The sequence below is a fragment of the Saimiri boliviensis genome, chromosome 17, assembly GCF_048565385.1.
Source record: "Saimiri boliviensis isolate mSaiBol1 chromosome 17, mSaiBol1.pri, whole genome shotgun sequence".
In the NCBI taxonomy this organism is placed as follows: Eukaryota; Metazoa; Chordata; class Mammalia; order Primates; family Cebidae; genus Saimiri; species Saimiri boliviensis.
Window position 1 is genome coordinate 66,161,552 of NC_133465.1, and position 19,773 is coordinate 66,181,324.

At 56.8% G+C, this 19,773-nt stretch overlaps 1 protein-coding gene across 3 annotated transcripts in view; it reads right to left on the reverse strand.

Annotated features, from left to right (window-relative positions):
• RHBDF2 (rhomboid 5 homolog 2) overlaps positions 1–10,990 on the reverse strand; it is a 29,768-nt gene extending 18,778 nt beyond the window's left edge. For all 3 annotated transcript variants that reach the window (XM_039476568.2, XM_074388997.1, XM_039476569.2), the window contains exon 1: positions 10,894–10,990. The gene's annotated coding sequence lies outside the window, so the exon portion shown is untranslated. The remainder of the gene's footprint in view (positions 1–10,893) is intronic.
• Positions 10,991–19,773: the final 8,783 nt, after the last annotated feature.

Consider the following 19,773-nt stretch of genomic DNA (forward strand, 5'->3'; position numbering starts at 1 on the left):
AGAGGAGAAATCTTGAGGCAGAACTAGGATGTCTCCCGCTTCTTTAAGGCTAGACCAGCAGCGCTGGCTTCACCTCCTTCCACCCAAAGTGCCGGGGAGTCCTGACTCTACCCCCTGGGGCAGACTGCCCAGCGGAGTGTGACGAGGCCCTCAGAGATCAACCCACTGGGCTGGGTTGGTGCCGAGGAGTCCTGACAGCCACCGAGGGACCCCACTTGGTTGAAGCTGTGGCCAGGTCCCCTTGTCCTGAGCCTGCTCTGGGAACAGCTCCAAGACCACAGCTTCACCGGGGCCTCTGCAGGGCACGTTCACAGTCTGGCCTCCTTTGGGACCAGGGTACAGCAAGAGGGCATTGGGAAGGCACTGCCCTGGGAACAGGCACTGGGGGGTGGGAGGCAGGCAGCAGAAGGAGCCCGGTGCAAGGGTGGGGCCTCCAGACTCCAGCTCAGTTAAGGTCGCCAAGCAGGTAGAATCTTTCTGGAAGCCAGAGCTGATCACATCTCCCTGGAGGTCCCTTCAGGTCTGCCCTCCCTGCCACACCCTCACCAGACAAGCCACATCCCTGTGCCACCCCCAAGCGCTCACCTCCTCATTCGAAGCCCTGTACCTGGCCCACCAGGCTCCACTTTTCGTGCCTGGCCAAGCCCTACTAGAAAAGAAAATGTCACCCCCAGAGAGAGTCAGTCGATCGCTTTACTGCCCGCTCTCTCCAGCATCTTGCAGATTTACCTACGCATAGGAGTCCCCTACCCAACCCCGGGCAGCCCAGGGTCCTGCACCCAGTGGCCCTCATTAACGGCTAACTGAATGGGAAGCTAGTGAGAGGGTGGGGCTGGGGGGCTAGGCATGGTCAGTCCGTCCATATCAGCCCTGGACAGAAGCAGTTTCCCCCATCCTGCAGCTGGTCCAGGAAGCAGCCCCCTTCGGAGGGCTTCACTGAGAGCTTCCACTCTGCTGGCTCTGCATCCACAGCATGGCCAGGCTGGAGGACGCTGGATGCTGTCCCAGGACGAGTCTTCAGTAGCCTCCCCGCTAGACTCCCCGCCTAGCTCCCTAGCTCACCGTAGGCACTACTTTTGGTTATGAGGTTCTGCCCAGCCAGCCCCCCGTCCCAAGGCCAGCCCATCCAAGTTGAGACCCCTGCCCAGGAGGCACTGCACTGCTGGCATCTGTGCCAACCTCCAGATGAGAATGAGAGGGGCTCCCAAGACCCAACACTGTGGGAAAGGAGAGCCCGGCCAGCCCCAGGGCAATCAGTGGGGAGGGGAGTCCCAAAGAAAGGTGGCCTGACACCAGACAGCAGGGGCAGCACGGGGCCAGGCAGCCGTGCCTTAGGGGCAGGGGCCTGACACGGGAGCGCCACCTGAACCTCAGAGCACAAGAGGCCTGGGCAGCGGCCTGCGAGCAGCTCCACCCCCGGCCTCAGTTCCCTTCTCTGAGGGAATGGGACAAGGTCACGGCCCAGCTTTGACACCGACAAAGCCCAAACACGGAATATAAAAGCATTACTTTGGCCAGGCGCAGTGGCTCCCGCCTGTAATCCCAGCACTTTGGGAGGCCAAGGTGGGCGGATCACAAGGTCAAGAGATTGAGACAATCCTGGCCAACATAGTGAAACCCCGTCTCTACTAAAAATACAAAACTTAGCTTGGTGTGGTGGCGCACACCTATAGTCCCAGCTACTTGGGAGGCTGAGGCAGGAGAATCAATTGAACCCAGGAGAGGGGGAGTTGCAGTGAGCCAAGATTGTGCCACTGCACTCCAGCCTGGTGACAGAGCAAGACTCCGTCTCAAAGCAAGCAAGCAAGCAAGCAAGCAAGCATTACTTTGCATCAGCCCCTTTCCACCACTGAGACCAACTGCCTGCAACTTGAGCAGACATTGAGGTGGGGGTGCAAAAGCCCAGCCCCCCTCCTTAGGGCTCAGCGGGGAAAGGAGTGGGGACTATCAGATCCTCTCTGGCCTTCAGCATGGCTCAGGTCCAGAGAGCAGGGACCAGGCAGAAGAAAGAGCTGGAGAGCTGGCGTCGCCCCACCCAGCACTTATCTCCTGCCCCAGAAATGCTTGCTCACGGCAGGGGAAATGGTGACATCCTGGGACCAGGCTTCCTCCTGGCCCTCAGTCACATCCGCCACGCTCTAAGACCCCCAGGCCTGCTTCCGCACGCAGCCCACAGGTGGAACCCTGCCACCTGCCCAGCCGGATCCCGGCCTCACTGTGGCCAACCCCAGAGAAGGGCCTTCTGCCCCAGCCCAGCTGGGAGATGCCAAATGGACCTTGGGAGGGGGACCGGGGTTTAGGGTGGGGCAGGGAGATCCTGAGAAAAAGTGAAGTGCAGAGTTCAGCTCACCCCCAGGTCCCATGGGTTGGGGCCTCTGTACCCTCCCCTGCCCAGGCTCAGGGCCTCCCCACTGCAGATGGCTTTGGAGATAGCATAACTCAGCTAGCAGCAGCTGAGCGCCGGCACATCCAACAGAAACGCAGACTCAGACACCATTTACCACTGCTGCCCAGAGAATCCGGTTTCCCCACAAAGGGTGGGGCTGGGCACTCCCAACCAAACCTGTCCCTCGAAGCTGGGTAAGCAAGGCCACTGCCAGGGAGGTCCCCAACAGAGATCTACCAGCCAGCCCACGCAGGGTACAAAGGACCCCCCAATTTGGACTGCGCCAGCCGCACGCCTCCATGCAGGGCCAGCCTACTGCCCCTCCCAACTCTGCCAGGTGTGGTTCCTTTTCTCCCCCCCCCAACCCCCCCACACGAGTGGGTTTCTAAAGGCTGCGGGTCTTGCTAACATAGGGTGCAGTCCCCACAAGCCCTGGGCTCTTTGTGCTCTATGGGCCAGGGCAGGGAGAGCGTGCAGGTGCAGAGCGGAGGAAAACACGGGGCTTGATGCAAGGGCCGAACCTGGGACAGAGTCGGGGACAGGCCCTTGGATAAGGAGTAAGCAGCCCCCTCCCCTCCAGACGGGAAGGAGGAAGACCATTATTAACCACTGGATATGACCGGGAGGTTTAGGGGACTTCCTGAAGGGAGGGGCTCAAGCCCCCTGAAGAGAGGAAGTGAGGAAACCACCCCCTGGGCCAGAAGTCCCCTCCAGCGTGGCTCTGGAGCCTCGGGTGGGTGAGGCAGTCACCGGGTGTCCCTGAGAGTGGGCAGTCAGGACAGAAGGGGGGGGCGGGGGAGGCCTGGGGCCACGTCTTCCTGGCTGAATCACAGGACGCGAGGCAGAAACTGAAACTTGTTTTCCCTGCCTGTGGCCCTGCTGGAAACCAGGGCATTTTTAGAAAGCTGCAAAGAGGAAGCTGGGACTCACCCGCTGTGCAACCCCCAGAAAAAACCCTGCTCCTGCTGACCCCAGGGGAGTTCTCCAGCCCCAGAGCCCGGAGGGATGGGTCATGGCACAGCCGTCTTCACCTCTGCCCACGTGAGGCTGGGCCTCATGCAGCCTGCGATGCTCCCCTGCACACTTCCTTGCTCTGGCGAGAGGTAGAAGGGACAAGAGTAAAGGGCAGGAAAGTGGCACGAAGACGGGCTGGGGCCTAGGGGCAGGATTTGGGGAGGGTCAGAAGAGGCAAAATAGGAGGGCAGGGGTGGCAGGGGCAGGAGCCGGTGGCAGTGTGAGCTCCATCAGCAGAGTTAGCAGAGGGGAGGGGGGTTGGGCACTCCGAGGGTGGGACACCCAGCTATCAGTCTCCAAAAGCCAAGCAGAAGCCTCTCTCCCTCCCTCTCAGCACCACCTCCCCAGAGGCCGGAGCTGGTGGCAAGTGGGCGCAGACACGATCTCAACCCACTCCGCTGGCACACGCTTCAGCCCGCAGCCACTGACGGAGAGAAACAAAACGGCCTGTGGGTTCCCACACGTCCCAGACATCCCACGGACCGTGGGCCCTTGCCCAGGGAGCCATTTCTTTCTCCTCCTCGCCCCTCCAGGGCTGGCCCCAAACTCAGTTCAGAAGCTCAAGACCCCAGGGGCAGGCTCGGGAGCTTGACCATCCCGACTTCTTTGGGCTTTTCCCCAAAGCCCCAAACCTCCTCTTATCTGAGGCCCTGTGCCTCCTCTCATCAGATCCCAGGCTCTGGGCTCCCCTTAACCCAGTTAGAGTGGCTGGGGCGTCGGAAGCCAACCACAGACACGGGAAGCCGCCGCTGGGCTCCAGGGAGCCACCAAGATCAGCGTGTGAGGGTGTGAACCTGCGTGTGTGTGTTGTGGGGGTGGGGAACATGTCAGGTTCTTAGGGTGATGCAGCCCCTGACGCCCCCTCTGCACCAACCATCTGGGCTTTCTCAGGACCAGCTGCCAGCAGGGATGGCAGATACACAAATGCCCCCTCCTCTGCTAGGGTTTCCAGTCCAGGAAGTAGGCTGGGTTGGGGGTGCCCAAGCCCTACACCCCCGAAGCCCAAGGTGCAGCAGCTGCTGGCAAGACACAGGGGCGGGCACCAAAGGAAGTGGCAGTGCAGCCAGGTCTCTTGAGCTGGACGAAGTGCTGGGTCCTACCCACCACAGTGTCCTCCCCTGGAAATTTCTGGACTTCAAAAGCTGCTGGTGGAGGCTGGGTGTGGTGGCTCACGCCTGTAATCCCAGCACTTTGGGAGGCTAAGGTGGGTGGATCACCTGAGGCCAAGAGTTCGAGACCAGCCTGGTCAATGTGGTGAAACCCCATCTCTACTAAAAATACAAAAATTAGCCAGGTGTGATGGGGGGCACCTGTAATGCCATGGGGAGACTGAGACAGGAGAATCGCTTGAACCCTGGAGGCAGAAGTTGCAGTGAGCTGGGATCGTACAACTGTACTCCAGCCTGGGTGACAGAGTGCGACTCCATCTCAAAAAAATACAACAAAACAAAGCTGCTGGTGGAGGCAGGCAAGTGGCAGCAGATGGGCAGGGATGCAGGTGCCTTCCACACCCCAGGGAAGACGAAGCAGCTCTCCAGCCTGGGGCTGGCCTGAAGGGTTTGGGGCAATCAAGGGAAGGGGCATGCGCCGCAGCCAGACCCCAGTTCTCCTGCTCCTTCAGCATCGATGTGAAGGGGAGGAGTCAGAAGTGGCCCCTGGGGCCCAAAAGGCCCTGTCCACTTGGGGTCAGACACCGGGACACTGGAGGGTTCCCGGGGTGGGGCGTTCACACATGGTGCAACAGCAACACAGGCTTGGTGGGAAATGCCCTTTGCTGCAAACATTCCTGAAAGTCCGCCTCTCTGTGTCCTGGCAGCCAGGGTTTCACGGGCCCTTGGAAGCGGTGGCGGTCCAGCTCATGCCCAGTGGTTGGGGCAGGACGGGATGCAGCCTGGGGTGAGTGCGAGGCCCGTCTCACTCCCGTTGGAGGCTCCTTGACACTAAGGTGTGGCCAGGCCATTTCCACTCACGATCGCCCCATGTACACAGACAGGGCTCTGTCCTGCACTTCCAAAGTCGGAGCCCACCTGACCACCAGCCTCCAGACAGGTAAAATCCTGCCTGACAGCAGAAGACAGGGTCATAGGCTCATCCCTAACTGCTGTGTGATCTTGGGCAAGCCACTTAACATCTCTGAGTCTGAGTTTGTATATGCATAATACGCTAGTACCCTCCTAGAGGCTAAGATCTAGGTGACTTTGGCACTTTGAACGAGGGCTCACCCCAGGAGCAGTTCAGCTGACGTACAAGATCTCACCTATTACACAGAGAGGTAAGCACCTTGCCCAGTGTCACCCAGCCAGAAATAGGTCTGGGCTGGCTGGGCGTGAGCATGCAGACCCCAGGGAGCTGATAGAGGTCCTGGGCGCTCACCTCCACACACTCAGGAAGCTTCTGGAGGCCCAGTTCTGCCCCTGGCTAAGTGGAGCCCCTCAGCAGGGAGGGAAAATGCCAGGTAGACACTTCTGAGCTTGTAAACAGTCATTAAGACACTAATAAACCTGATTTCCCAGAACCTTGCCCTGCGGCTCCCTGCTTCCCAGGGAAGAGGCTGGTCCTAGCCCCAGTGGCTGCCAGGGCTTCAGGACACTTGGCTACCAGCCCGCCAAGTTGCTTGTCCCAAGCAGGCCTGCAAAGCCACCTACTCATGCCCTGTACCTTGCTTTGGGGCAGCGTGGTGCATTCTCTTGCTGAAGAATGAGGAGGGATAAGGGGCCAGAGACAGGATGGGACTCAAACCCGCAGTGGCCACCTACCAGCTGTGAGACTTTGGGCAAGTGGGTGCTGCGGAGCCTGCCTCCTCTGCTGAGACGGGGTGATGCCCCACCGTGGAGTGAGCCAGGGAGGACCACCGCAGATATGGATGCGCAGTGCCTGGCACACACCCGGCGCTCAGGTGGAAGCGTCTTTTATTCCTGGCTGAGCTCTGCCACCATCACTCAGTCTCTGAGCCATGAGCCTCACAGGAGACAGATCTCTATTCGACAGGTGGAGAAACTGAGGCTCAGAGAGATGAAGTCACCTGTCCAACGTCCCACAGTTAGGGAGTGGTGGTGCTACAGCCCCAGCCAGGGTCCCGTGGTCTTAACCCCCACACTGCAGCCTCCTGCCAGCCTGGCACTGGTGAGAGGCAGGGGCAAAAGAACGGTGAGGACTCTGAGTGGCTTCGATGCTGGAGTGAGTCCCACGTGCGAAGTCCTTTGATTCATGAAGGGACCACACCTAATTCCCTGGGCAGCACTGCCCGGCTTGGCAAAGGACTTCCACAAACATGATCTCATTTAGTTGAGGCTGAGGGCGAGAGGTAGCTGTCATCCTCCTCACAGGCTGGCAAGGTCCGAAGGGGCTTAGGCCCAGGTTCGAACTCCTGTTCCCACTCCAAACCCCACAGCAGATCCCAACCCTCCTCTTCCAGATCTGCTTATGGCTACATGGAGCTGACAACCTGGCGAGATCCACTGGGAGAGGGAAAAGGGTTTCTTGCCAGAGACCAGGGGCAAAAAAGCCATCCCCGCAGCACCTGCTGGCACAGGGCTGGGGCCACATGGGGAGGCAGAGGAGGAAACCGAGACTCAGACAGCGTGCCTGGTTCCCAGCCTCAGGAACCTCCACCAGGAAGGTACGGCTGAGGGGCACCAACTCCGTGACCTGTCCTCCACTCCAGCGTCAGTGACAGACATACTGGCAGGCCAGGAAACCCCCAGCAGAGGTCAGCAGTTCATGCCCAGATAGAAAGCCACCCTCATTTCCCTTGGCCACCAAGGCACTGAGGTCCCCCTACCCCAGACACAGCCACTCCTACAAAATAACAGTAATAGCAGCAGTGCTACTGCTCCTATGTGTGCTCCTGTCTAGTCCTTGACAGCCCGCGAGGCAGGGCCTCAGCCATCTCCCACGTCTGTGCCATGGACTAGCAGCCACGCCCCTACCTGAAGCCACCTAATACCATTATCATGACGGCTCCCCTCACTGCTCCTGCCATGGCCGGGCACTGCACTGAAGGCTGCACACAAATCGCCACTGGAGTCCTCACCTCACACAACCCTCCAGGTAGACTACTGTTAGTGACCCCACTGTGCAGCTGGGGAAACTGAGGCACGGGCTGTTTAAGTGACCCCATCCTACTGAGCACACACACAGACAACTGTGCCCCTGGACGCTGGCCCAGCTCCCGAAGTTTGGAATCCCTCTGCATCCTTTCTGCTGGTCACAAGGTGACCCTCGCAGTCCACACAGTGTCTCTGATTGGCCCACCTCCTGCACTGCCCACTTGGCTGAAACCACTTTCCTGGAGAAGCTGGGCACCGGGGCTGGAACTGCCTTCCAGCGGCATTTGGACCACAAACTACTCCCAGCTTGGTGCCCGGATCCATTTACTGAAGTAGGGACTGTGGACACACTGGTGCTTTGTACGTCCCTGAAGATGAGCTTTCCTTTACACCTATCCAGGTCTCCTAGGGAGGCAAAACGACTTTCCAGGCAGGCTTGGTTTCCCTGTGAAGCCACCCATGCCCTGAGCGCTGTCCCTGCCCAGCCGCCACAATGCCGAGGTCAGCCTGCACTTGGGCAGGGCAGATGTCCCCACCACTCCTCCCCCAGCCTGGCTCAGCTGGATAGGAAACTGACAGCCAGTGCAGCCGGTCAGATGCGTGAGCTCACTCTGGAAACCCCCTGGGGCGGCAGGGGCAGCGCCGAGGCCTGCTCCAAAGCGCGAGGCACAGGGATCTGAGGGGTGTGCCAGGAGGGTACACGTCTCCCCCGTGCTGTGCCAGCGGCAGGTGGGGACCAGGCCCAAAGGGTAACACCAGGCGGCTCAGCCAGGCCACTCCGACACTCGCAGGCAGGTGTGGACAGCTCCTGGACTTCTGTTGTCATCTGTCACCTTGTCTGGGACAGTTTACACAGCAAGGGGGACAGAAACCCTGGTGGAGAGGCCACCACAGTATCCAGAGCTGAGGCCACAGGAGAAACAGTAGTGACGCCAGAGCATGACTCGGGCCCCAAGTGCGTCACCCAGAGCATTTGTGTGATTTATTCCTCTCCTTCAAGGAACAAAAGGCCCCCTCCTGGGGTGGAGAGGGAGTGAGTGTGTGTCTGTGTGTGTGTGTTTACACCAGGTACAGACAGGTAGGAGTCACTGGGGGTTTGTCTGTGGACTGGGCCTGAGGGTGGGCAGCCGGGTTCACACTTGAACTCCACTGCTGACTTCCTGAACAGCTTCGTACCAGTCTGGGTGCTCAGCCCTGTGCCTCGAGAGGCTCACAGCAGCGGGGCTACTGTTACTGTTTTTTGTGCAAATGAAAAGGTGGGAGTTTCACTTTGGGCTTTTACAGTTGAGAGACCAGGAAAAACAAATCAAAACGCAACCCAGCAACACCAAAGAACCCAAACTCGAACCCTCCACCAGGCAGAGGCCGGGTCCGGAAGTGAACGGGATGGCGGCAGTGGCTACTGCAAGGAAACAGGGAGGGAGGGCAGCGAGGCGGCCCGGCTCCTGGGCACACACGTGGCTGCTTCATCCGATCCTCTCCCACCATGCCAGCCTCCCCTCCTCGTTGCCGGAAGACTGGAAGTGACTTCCTTCAGCCCAATGCAAACAATTCCGAGTCATCCCTACCAGAGGCTACCTGGATTGGGCTTTGATGCTTCCCATCTCTCACCTCTGCTCGGCTAATGCCACGGGCAGGGGTGCCCCCGCCCCACCAGCAGCTGGACCCACTCCAGGGCTTGTCGACTAACCCAGGATGCCCTCTTTATTGCAGGAGAAAGGAGCCAGGGAAGCCCCCAGGAATTAGGAGCTCTGGTGCTCCTTGGATGTCACTTTCAAAAGGTGTAAATAATCCGAGGAGTTAGGTGTGGGTTCAGAAGGGAAAATTCCAGCAGGTCACATGGTATCAGGCACCCATGCCAGCCTCGGCAATCCAGCTTTGGAAAAATCTATGGGAACAGAGTTCACCCTCTGCCCGCCCTCCCAGCGCAGGGATATTTGAGCTCAAGGACCGCCTTGGCCCAGCCTACCTGGGAGACTGCCCTGGGGTTAAGCACTCCAGACCCGGGCTGCGAGAGGGCCCCTGCTCCCAACCCTCCCCCCACCGACAGCATCCCGACCAGCTTCCTGCAGGGCCAGTGGAGATGGGGAAGGCGGTGGCTCTTGGCACCACAGGACTCTCTCGAGGTGAATTTAACTGCCCTCATGCCGCCTTCTCATCTCATTTAGGTTTCTTCCAAGTCCCTCCCCTAACCGCTGGGGAAACAGGTAGTTTCACTGAGGGAGAACCACTGAGAAGGCACCTGACCGAGCAGGTGCCCAGGTGCCGCGCAGGGGTTCTCCGCCTCAGCACAGCACAGCGCCCCGGGCTGGATAATTCCCCGTGGTGGGGGCTGCCCTGGGCACTGAAGGATGTCTGGTGCCATCCCTGCCTCCACCCACGACCTGCCAGTAACAACAACACTCACTTCCCCTCCCAAATGTGTGACACCCAAAATGACTCCAGCATTGCCACATATCCCATGGCAGGCAAAGTCGCCCCCTGTTGAGAAACACGGTTCTAACACGCCCCCCTTTCCACGCCCTGCCCTACAAACAATGACGGTCGAATAAGACAGACGCTAGTATCCTTATTTTACCAGCAAATGGCACACACTGGGGGCCTGACGCCAGCTGCCCAGGCAACAGCAGCCTCTCCCCAAGTAGGGTCAGCTCCCCCAGCCTCCTGCTCCTCAGATACCCGCTGCCACCCTCTCAGCAGCCCTAACCCTAGAGCCCCCTCGTTAGTCTTTCATGGAGTGGGGCAGGGGCTGAAACCGGGGCTCCCTCTGCGCCCTGGGGTGGAAATGGGGCGGGGTCTGTACCCGAGGGGACTCATCCGTCTCTAACCCCGTGCTCTGCGGGAACATCCGAGGGGCCAAACAGGTAAAAGGCAAGCCCGGGGCCAACGTTCCCCAGCCCCCCATCCAGAAGTCAGGGCTCCTGGGTGAGTCCGGCTCCCCCATCCGCACCCCCGCACCTGTTTTCATCTTGGCTGGGCTCAATCGACAAACTTCGGCCCGGGGCCGCCGGGTGCTCACCCGGGGGAAAGCGGAGGGGAGAGGAGAGTCTGAGCTGCAGGCGCTTCTGGGGCGCAGGCGGGACTACCCGGTCCTGCCCTGCGCAGTCCCCCCCCTTCCTCCGGAGGTTTAAACTTCTGCCCAGTCGTCTTGCCCTCACACCTGGCGCCCCGTTGCCCAGGGACCCCTTAGGCGTCCTGTCAGAGCCGAGCCCAGGGGCCGGCAGACCGGGACCACCGGCCCCGCCGGCGCCGTCCCAGACAGCCCGGGCCTCCGGCCGAGCCCACGTGGGACCCGGGCGCTCCGCAGGGCGGGCACCGGGCACTGGGCACCCTCCCTGGCCGCGCACCGCCGCTCCAGGGCAGGCTGGGGCCCAGCCTCGGGACCTGTCCGGCGCCTGCGGCTGGGTGGCCGTGCGCCCTGCCCGCTCGTCGCCCCGCGCTCACCTCCCTGCGGCCCCAAGTCCCCGGGACGCGGCTCCGAGCGGCGCCTGCCAGCGGCCGGGCGGCGGCTCCTGGGGCGGGGCGGCGGCGCTCCGCCTCTTCCCTACCTGCGCGCGGCCGGCGGGGCGGGGCCCGGACGCGGGCTCGGGCTCCGCCTGCTTCCTGCGTTCCCGCCCCCGCCGGCCACCCGGCTGGGTCATCGCCTGGGCAGATGCCTGTTTTCGCCCGAGCTGGCCTCTTCTGGGCGCCACCCGGGAATTTCCCTCTTGGCGTCTTCCCTCCACCCCGGACCGAGCACGTCATCTAGGTCTGCACTGCAGTCTCCAATCCAGACGCGTCTCTTCTCCCCAGCTCTGGGGCCTCACGGAGGGCACAGGCTGGAAGTGGGGGCAGTGGGCCACAGCTGGGGGTTGCTCCTCATAACAAGTGTAACAAGAAACAGCGCCCAGTCTCCCATCCCCTTCCTCCGGCGCCTTCATCCTCAGGCCAAGTGGGCCTGTTCCCTCGACCCTTTCAGTGTCTCGTCGCACTCTACCCGGAAAGCTGGGCCTGGACCCCGAGGTCTCGCCGCTAGCTCTGCTGTGCCCTTGGGCTGGGAACAGGCACCCCGTGGAGGTCCTATCTGCATTTGCCTTGTAGCTAAGGCCAACATTCGTGACTCCTTCCCCCACCCTCACCCCCGGGAGCATTGACAGGACCCACCCAGCTCTGGCCCTTCCAGCTGCCATGCAGGCCAGAGCCAGACTGGAGATTGGGGACATGGGGACACCTGGCCCCTCTGCTTGGGTCTCTCTGCCCAGGTTGGATCCTTCTCTCTTCCTTGGACTCCAAGGGCCTGACTCGGCCTCCTTCTTGGGACTTGAGACAAACAAAACCTTGGCCAGGGCAGCTAGGACCGAACTCCAAGGTCTGGATGCCCCGTCCTCAGCCCCAGCGCTTATCATCTCGCCGGTCCTGCCTCAGGAGGCCTGGCCAGACCAGGAGGAGCAGAGTTTGAAGAGACTCAGGCTTGGAGGGGTGGGGGTGGGGGTGTCAGGGCAGAGCCAAAATCTCTGGCCCTTAGAGAGCTCCTGAGCCACCCTGCCCCCCAGCCCAGCACTCTGGTGTTTATCGCTGACCTGGGTGGCAGTGGGGAGCGCCTGGCTGCTGGGGATTATTCTTAGAGATGCATCTCTCCTCCCCAGCTCTGGGGCGACCAGGAGGGCACAGGCTGGAAGTAGGGGGCATGGGCCACAGCTGGGGTGTGCTCCTAATCACAAATGTAAGGGACCACATTTATTGTGCAACCAGCATATTCCAGGGTTATGTGCAGAGACGAACAAAACCAGGGTCTGCCCACAAAGTGCCAGCACTCTACAGGGGAGGTGACATGGGGACTCAGTACTGTCACCCGAAGGGTGAGAGCAGCTAGCCTCTCCAAAGTGCTTTTGTCTATTTAACCCGTGGTACGGTTCTAAGAAGTGGCTACCATTATGATCCCCATTTCAGCGGTGAGAAAACGGAGGCAGAGGGTGATGTGAGGGCAGCGGCTGAGGTTTCAACTCACGATCTGACCTTAGAGTCTAACAAACTCGGCTAGAAACGCCCCAGCTGGGTCCTCTCCCCTGGAGCTCTACTGGAAGCTCTGTTGGAGTCCCCAAGAGGGGTGGGATTCATGGTGGTGTTTAAGCCGGTGTCAGGAATTTGTCCCATGCAAGCATGGCGTGCTGCCCGGCCACATAGGTGCAGGGATGCTGAGCTCAGCCTTGGCTGCAGCAACAACGCACACCTGTCAGGCCAGAGAGGGAAGAGCGTTAACTGGGCAGGGGGTATAATTTGGGTTAATGTCATGCAGCTGTTAAAAGCAACTAGGCAGCTATCCATGTACCGATGAGGAATTATCTCCAACTTTTATAAGTTTAAAAAAAGCATGTTGCATTTTAAGTATAATCCCGTTTACCTAAATTTGAATAGAACAGACATATGTATGTTGGTAGATCCACAAAATCTTTCTGGAAGGTTATTTGTGGAGTGACCCTGCAGGGGTTAGGGGAAGACGGGAATTTGCTTGTCATTTTATATCATGTACATATATTACTTTTATAACTTAAACAGACACACTGTCTAAACTCTTTGTGTTTCTTTGTTTGTTTGCTTGCTTTTTTGAAACAGAGTTTTGCTGTCACCCAGGCTGGAGTACAGTCACTGTAGCCTCGACCTCTGGGGCTCAAGTAATCCTCCCACTTCAGCCTCCTGAATAGCTGGGACTACAAGTGCTTGCCATCGTTCCTGGCTGATTAAAAAAAAATTTTTTTTTGTAGAGATGGTGGGGGGGGGGGTGTCTCACTATGTTGCCCATGTTGGCCTTGAACTCCTGGACTCAAGTGATCCTACTTTGGCCTCCCAAAGTGCTGGGATTACACTTTGCATATATTACTTTTATAACTTAAAGAAAAACACTGTTGGCCAGGCGCAGTGGCTTGCCCCTATAATCCCAACACTTTTGGAGGTCTAGGCCAGCAGATCACCTGAGGTCAGAAGTTCCAGACCAGCCTGACCAACATGAAGCAACTCCCTCTCTACTAAAAACACAAAATTAGCCGGGTATGGTGGCACATGCCTGTAATCCCAGCTACTTGGGAGGCTGAGGCAGGAGAATCACTTGAATCTGGGAGGCAGAGGTTGCACTAAGCCGAGATCGCACCATTGCACTCCCGGCTGGGGGACAAGAATGAGATTTCATCTCAAAAAAAAAAGAAAAAAAGAAAAAAGAAAAAGAAAAACCTGTCTAGGCTTTTTTTTTCTTCTTCCTCCCCAGTAGCTGGGATTACAGATGCCCACCACCACACCCGGCTAATTATTGTCGTTTCAGTAGAGATGAGGTTTCACCATGTTGGCCAGGCTGGTCTCAAACTCCTGACCTCATGATCCGCCCACCATGCTTCCCAAAGTGCTAGGCTGGGATTACAGGTGTGAGCCACCGAGCCCGGCCTTGGTGTTTTAGAGACCCACAGGTGTAGGGAAGATCATGACAGACTGGGATGAGGAAAGGGCTTTCTGGTGGGAAGAACAAGGACGAAGACCCAGCCAGGAACCTCTGGCTGTGGTGTGGAAGCTTTTGGTGCTGTCACTTGACCACATCACGGGCTGTGTGAGGAGGAGGACAGGAGAAGCTGGGGAGGCGTGGGGGGACCTCAGGCTGGAGGCTGCTGTGTGTGGGATGAGGGTTTTACTTTATTCTGTAAGCAAGAGGGAGCCATGAGGCATTTTTCTTTTTTCTTTTTCTTTCTTTTTTTGGTTTATTTTGAGCCAATTTTCTTTCTTTCTCTCTTTTTTTTTTTTTGAGATGCAGTCTCGATCTTGTCCCCTAGGCTGGAGTGCAATAGCCCAATATTGGCTCACTGCAACCTCCACCTCCCGGGTTCAAGTGATGCTCCTGCCTCAGCCTCTTGAGTAGCTGGGATTACAGGCGCCCACCACCATGCCCCACTGGTTTTTGTACTTTCAGTAGAGACAGGGTTTTACCATGTTGGCCAGGCTGGTCTCAAACTCGTGACCTCAGGTGATCCACCTGCCTCGGCCTCACTAAGTGCTGGGATTATAGGCATGAGCCAATGTGCTCGGCCAAGGTGTTTTTCAACTAGGAAATTGCACCCTAATATTTTCTGCTTGTGTAGCCTTCTTTAAAACATGCTTTCACAGACACTATTTCATTTATTTATTTATTTATTTTTAAGATGGGGGTTTCACCATGTTGGTCAGGCTGGTCTTGAACTCCCGACCTCAGTTGATCCGCCTGTCTTGGCCTCCAATGTGCTTGGATTACAGGCATGAGCCACCACGCCCGTCCGACACTATTTTATTTATTATTCTTCTTTTGAGAGAGGGTGTCATCCTGTCACCCAGGCTGGAGGGCAGTGGTACAGGGGGATCCCTGTAGCCTCGACCTCCTGAGCTCAAGTGATCCTCCCACCTCAGCCTCCTCAGTAGCTGGGACTACAGGTGTGTGCCACCACACCCAGCTAATTTTGTTTTATTTCTTGTAGAGATGGAGGTCTCACTATGTTGCCCAGGCTGGCCTTGAAATCCTGAACTCAAGTGATCTTCCCGCCTCGGCCTCCAACAGTGCTGGGTTTACAGGCATGAGCCACTGACCCAGCCTATTTTATGTTTAAATCTTAACAACGATTCTGCAGATAGGCAGGTCAGGCTTTACAGCTGAGAACACTGAAGCTGCTATGGAATTCAGACCAGAGACTCAGACTCTGACATTGAGAAGCTTTGGACCTCAGCAAGTACCGCCTTAGAGGAAGGCAGGAGAATGTGCCCCAGAGAGGGACCCATATTGGGAACTGTGGCCCCCTCAGATTCACTTTGTGATCCTCGGAAGCAAAGGGCAGAGGGCCTTGAAGCCTGAGTTAGCGAACTCAGAAAAGCTCCCAAACACACCTTTGAAGGACGCCCTGGTATTTGTTCATGGGAGTAAAATATTAGGGGTCTCTTGGTTAGCTTTCTTCATTTTTAGAATGTGAATGGGCTGGGTGTGGTGGCTCACGCCTGTAATCTTAGCACTTTGGGCGGCCAAGAGGGGGTGGATCACTTGAAGTCGGGAGTTTAAGACCAGCCTGGACAACATGGTGGAACCCCCATCTCTACTAAAAATACAAAAATTGGTTGGGTGTGGCGGTGCATGCCTCTAATCCCAGCTACTTGGGAGGCTGAGGCAGGAGAATCGCTTGAACCTGGAAGTTGGAGTCTGTGGAGAGCTGAGATCGTGCCACTGCACTCCAGCCTGGGCAACAGAGTGAGACTCCATCTTAAAAAAAATAAACAGTGAAGTTCTGTTGAATGAGAGGATGGTGACTTCCTTGTCAAGGTTCAGAGAACTGTAGGACTGTGCCCAGGACAGCAGAGCTGGTGAGCGAGAGCAGGGCTGAGTGCTGGCCCCAAGTCCACACTCTTTCCAGCCATCCCGGCAGACCATTCCCATCTTTCAGAAGGGTCATTCTGGCTGTGCTTAGGGCAGATGGGTTTGGGCGAAGGTGGGGAGGCCAGGTGAGAGGGAGCAGGGGAGTGGCTGGGGGAGCAGAGTAGGGGGAGAGCTGAGAGGGCATCCCATCTCTTCGGAATTTAGCCCCCAGACTTCCTCTCCATATATGCCCTGGATTTCCTCCCCTTACCCACCTCCCCGGCCTCCAGCGGGGAGAGTCATGGGGTAGTTGGCCCAAATGGGAGCCCCAGAGGAACCACTGGATCTTGCCGGCCTGGCCGCAGAGATTGCTGATGCGGGACCGCCATCTGGTGGTGAGATGAGGTACCGCGCCAAGGAACTCACCTGGTCAGAAGAACCCGGGGAAGCTGCAGTCCCTCGTGTTCCCCAATCTGCTTTCTTACCTGATACCCTGGCAGTCCAGCCTGAAGGTTAAGGGCAGAGGGGCATGGGCTCGTTCTTAACAGGATTCGTCAGTGGTTAGCAAGATGCCAAAGCCTCTGTAACGCCTCTCCTTGCCACCCTGCCTGCCTTTAGGACATCATGCCAGGGAGGGCACCCACGAGTAACCATCTCTCTCCAGGTGCTCACGGGCTGCCAGACCCTAGGCACCCTGGGAACTGCCTGCCACCCAAGGGAAAAGCCAGGGTGCCTGGCAGTCCTGGGTGTTGGGGAGGAGGCAGAAGTGGTCACAATCTTGTGGCAGGTGAGTTTCACTCTTGTTGCCCAGGCTGGAGTGCAGTGGTGCAGTCTTGGCTCACCGCAACCTCTGCCTCCCGGGTTCAAGCAATTCTCCTGCCTCAGCCTCCCTAGTAGCTGGGATTACAAGTATGTGACACCACACCTGGCTAATTTTGTATTTTTAGTAGAGATGGGGTTTCTCCGTGTTGGTCAGGCTGGTCTTGAACTCCCTATCTCAGGTGATTCACCCACCTTGGTCTCCCAAAATGTTGGGATTACAGGCATGAGCCACTGCACCTGGCAGTTTTAACTCTTGATCATAGGTCCCCTCTGCCCCTACCCCACAGCAACCAGCTGCAGTCCTGCCTGCCCATCTGCCCGTCCCCATCTGTTCTCTCTGCTGTCCTGGTTGCTTCAGGCCTAAGCCTGGGGTGGCCTCCCTGCCTTCCCCGGTCCATCTTGCATGGGCTGCCAGCTCTGCAGCTGTCACTACTCCTGTTCCAGGATCTCCAATGGCCCCAGGTCACCTCCCAAAGAGAGTCCCAGCGCCTCAGCCATCAAGGGCCCCGAGATCTGGCACCAACACACTTCCCTGCCTTCCCTGGCATGTTCTCCATCCAGATTTAGCTTTCTCTAGCTCCTGGCCTCTGCTCACTCGACCCCAGGGCCTCCACCCGCTGACATGATCTCCACCCACTGACATGGTCTCCCTTCCTTACAGAGCCTTGAGGCGCACCGTGCCCTCTTTCCCAGAACCTTCCTCGACGTCCCTTCTGAATAAGCCCCCGCCTATGTGGTATCCACGCCCATGTGCACAGCCTCCCTCTCCTCCCATGGAGAGGTTTGAGAGGAGAAACATGACCTGATTTAGTCTCTTTTTAAACAAATAATAGAGACAGGGGTCTCACTATGTTGCCCAGGTTGGCCTCGAACTCCTGGACTTAACAATTCTCCCGCCTCCACGTCTCAAGTAGCTGGGAATACAAGTGCGAGCCACCATGCCCAGTTTAACACGATTTACTCACGGATGGGATGTGAGGGGTGAAAGAGAGGACAGCTGGGGAGGACTCCAGGGCTTCTGGCCTGTTTAACTTGGCAAACAGAGTCGCCATTTTCAAGGGGAAATAGCCAGGGGACAGGAGGCTTTGGCAGGAGTTCGCTTTGTCCACACGAAGCGTGAGGAGTCCAGGAAGCAACGGGACACTCCAGCCTGAATCAGGACAGAGACGTCAGGGCTGGGATTTAAATGTGGGATTGGATGAGCTCACTGAGAAAAGAGTGTGGGAAGAGAAGAGGGGTGAGGACAGAGCCCTGGAGCCATCAGCCCTGAGGCCGGAATAAAGGGACCAGGGAGAGGGCGGATGCAGGGAGGGAGGATTAGGAATGGGGAGGTGGCAGTGAGCTGAGATGGAGCCACCGCGTTCCAGCCTGGGCTACTAAGCAAGACTCTGTCTCAAAAAATAAAGTAAAATAAAAATAAAAATTACAAAATAAGGCCGGATGCAGTGGCTCACACTTGTAATCCCAGCACCTTGGGAGGCCGAGGCGAGTGGATCACCTGAGGTCAGGCATGGCCAACAGCCTGGCCAACATGGTGAAATCCTGTCTCTACTAAAAATAAAAAGAAAATTAGCCGGGCTTGGTGGTGGGCGCCTATAATCCCAGGTACTTGGGGGGCTGTGGCAGGAGAACTGCTTGAACCCAGGAGGTGGAAGTTCACTTCGCCTGGGCAACAAGAACAAAACTCCATCTCAAAAAAGTAAAATTACAAAATAATCTTTTTTTTTTTTTTTTTTTTTTTTTGAGACAGAGTTTCGCTCTTGTTACCCAGGCTGGAGTGCAATGGCGCGATCTCGGCTCACCGCAACCTCCGCCTCCTGGGCTCAGGCAATTCTCCTGCCTCAGCCTCCTGAGTAGCTGGGATTACAGGCACGCGCCACCATGCCCAGCTAATTTTTTTTGTATTTTTAGTAGAGACGGGGTTTCACCATGTTGACCAGGATGGTCTCGATCTCTCGACCTCGTGATCCACCCGCCTCGGCCTCCCAAAGTGCTGGGATTACAGGCTTGAGCCACCGCGCCTGGCCACAAAATAATCTAATAGAAATTTGGTGGAAAGGATAAGAACAGACAATTCACAGAGGAATATGTGAAAATGGTCAATGAATATAGAAGCTATCCAGCCTCACCAGTAATTGGGGAGATGTAAATTAAATCTGTGACGATCGCTAGCATCCAGGTCTCCGTGTCTCAATGGCAGGTGTCACTCAAGGAACCCTGGGAAGTGGCTGCCTGGGGAAGTGGCTGGCTCCAGGGCCGGGGCTGGGCAAGTGCATGGGAAGCCTGGTCCATCTTGTTTGCAGCAGAAAGCAGCGAAGCTTTCAAAGATGAATGGGGCCATGTCAAAAGGATACAGGAGTCAGCTGGAAGGGACTCCCACCAGGCAAATTGTAACAATTTGAACATCAAAAAGAAAAATGATTGCAGGTGACTGAGACACGTGAGATTTATAAAAATTCATATGTTCCTGAGACACTCAAACTGGAGAAATCCACAGAAACTTTTGGAACCCCACTGAAGCACTTATTCAACCAAAGTCTTGGCCAAGCACGGTAGCAAGTAATGCCAGCACTTAGGGAGGCTGAGGTGAGAGGATCACTTGGGCTCAGGAGTTTGAGACCAGCCTGAGCAACACAGTAAGACTTGATTTCTAAAAAATAAATAGATAAGCTGAAGATGTTGGCATGTCTCCGTTGTCCTAGCTACTCAGGAGGCTGAGGCAGGAGGATCTCTTGAGCCCAGGTGTTTGAGCCATGATTGTACCACTGGATTCTAGCCCATTTTTATCTTAAATAAAAATAAAGATTCCAAAATAAAGTTGGGCATGGTGGCTCATGCCTGTAATCCCAGCACTTTGGGAGGCTGAGATGGGCAATCACCTGAGCTCAGGAGTTCGAGACCAGCCTGGCCAACATGGTGAAACCCTGTCTCTACTAAAAACACAAAAAAATTAGCCAGGCATGGTGGTGGGTGCCTGTAATTCCAGCTACTTAGGAGGCTGAGGCAGGAGAATCACTTGAACCCAGGAGGGTTTAATAAAATAAAATTTTATTATAATTTTATTACAATTTTTTAAAATTTTTGATAAAAATTAAAACCATGGCAGTGAGCCATGATTGTGCCACTGCATTCTAGCCCAAGACAGTTCTTACCTTAAAAAAAAAAAAAAAATT